The sequence below is a fragment of the Poecilia latipinna genome, unplaced genomic scaffold, assembly GCF_001443285.1.
Source record: "Poecilia latipinna isolate Pla-1442-1.1 unplaced genomic scaffold, P_latipinna-1.0 Scaffold3296, whole genome shotgun sequence".
Classification (NCBI taxonomy): Eukaryota; Metazoa; Chordata; class Actinopteri; order Cyprinodontiformes; family Poeciliidae; genus Poecilia; species Poecilia latipinna.
The window spans coordinates 44,656-46,472 of record NW_015115912.1 but is presented as its reverse complement, the minus strand read 5'-3'; the positions used below and the strand labels follow the sequence as shown (position 1 = coordinate 46,472).

Sequence of the window (1,817 nt, the reverse complement as noted above, 5' to 3'; positions counted from 1 at the left end):
GAGGGACTATGGTGTAATAATTTCACTTTTTGCCGTTATCATTTTAATTACACTTGTTTCATCTCAGGTATTTCATCTGAAAGGACAAATAAATGAGGATGAAATTAAAACAACCCTACAGGAACTCAAACATCAGCTGGAGAAAAATGCTACTAATGAAACATCGTATTCCACCATCTGCGTCTCTCATGGCAGCAACAGCACACATTCAGTGAGGGACTATGGTGTAATAATTTCACTTTTTGCCGTTATCATTTTAATTACACTTGTTTCATCTCAGGTATTTCGTCTAAAAGGCCAAGAGATTAAGGATAAGGATAGAATTGAAACAATCCTGCAGAAACTTGAATGTCAGCTAAGGAAAAACACTTATTCCACCATCACCGTCTATAGTGGGAACAGCAAACATTCAATGAGGCACTATGGAGTCTCCATGTCCACCACTGGTTCTTCTGCAGGAAAAATCATGGTTGCTGCATCCTGCCTTAAGTACTGGGAGCAAGATGTAGCTGATGCAGTCATGAGCTACTATCCTGAAAAAACCGTGAAGACATACTTTGACTTAACCATCAAACTTCCTGATTGGGTAAGGTGTCAAGCCTTTGAGCTCAGGAGTGGAAAAGTAAAAATTCCTTGCCGTTCTTGTAGCAACATGTTTGGCTTGGATACAACTGACACACAGGGGTGGGTTTATGGCAACTGTGCTGAAGCTGAAAGTTTGAGCAATTTGCTTAGAAAGGAAAAAGTTGGAGTACAAAGAATTATAAACAGAGCAGTAAACAGGAAAAAGGCTGCAAATGATGTTAGCAAAACTCTTACAAAAGAACTGGAGAATGTTAAGTTTATATGGGATAACAAGTTCTACACTGCACAAAGAACAATAGCTGAAAATGATGGTGAGGAAGAACCTCTGCTAGAATAGGCTTTTTTTTACACGATGAAGAGCAGATATTAAAATGACTCAACTGTAAAGTCACAAACATCTGAGATGTCAACAGTTGAGAATGGGAATTTTTTTATTATTGTGCATTCCAAGTTTAGTCTCTTTTTATAGCAAATCACTTCAGACAGCTTTGTCTCTCCAAGCAGATATCATTGATAACACATAACTCTGAAATTGTATCTTTTTATTGCTCTTATGGCTCTATATAGCATAATCTGATTGTGTCTCTATTGTAACTTGTATTTTATACTCCATGTCTCAGGTTATCTTTTGATTTATTTCCTTCAATTTATTCTGTTGTAAAATACTGTTGAAAGAGCTTTGTTGAATATTAATAACAATATTTATATGCCAAATTAATGCATAATTAAGAAATCCAAGAAAAGTTTTGTAATTTTATTTTGTGGTCTTTTAATCAATGCTACAGATGGACTGACCTTATGGGATATATAAAGTTTTTAGAGTGTGAATCTGTTAGTTAATCATGACATATGAAACCAAAATTGAATCCTGACATTTAATCAAAAGTGGTGCAGAAAAATGTTAAACTAGAGGTGTTGAAACTTATATAACAGAGTTATAGTAATACTGATTAATAATTTGCATCAGTTAAACTACAAGATTGATGTCAAATTAAAGATGGTAAAAGCTCTCAAATGATTTTGGTCTCATTTTTTACATCATATAAACCTGACATCTTGTAACAATNGGCATATTGATGTAGAGCAGGGACAATTACTGATTTTGGATTTTAATTTGACAGGCTAGCTGATGAAACTGAAGTTATTTTTGATTCCAGCTTCTGATTCGGAAAATGGCTAAAGGGCGATTCCACCTAATTTTTCACTACCTTAAGCATCTTTTATCTTCTACA

At 34.6% G+C, this 1,817-nt stretch overlaps 1 long non-coding RNA gene across 1 annotated transcript; it reads left to right on the top strand.

The window, feature by feature from the left end:
- The first annotated feature begins 12 nt into the window (after positions 1-12).
- LOC106940607 (uncharacterized) lies at positions 13-1,595 on the top strand. The gene is made up of 2 exons (XR_001423149.1): positions 13-211; positions 281-1,595. It is a non-coding gene; the product is annotated as an uncharacterized LOC106940607 (long non-coding RNA).
- Positions 1,596-1,817: the final 222 nt, after the last annotated feature.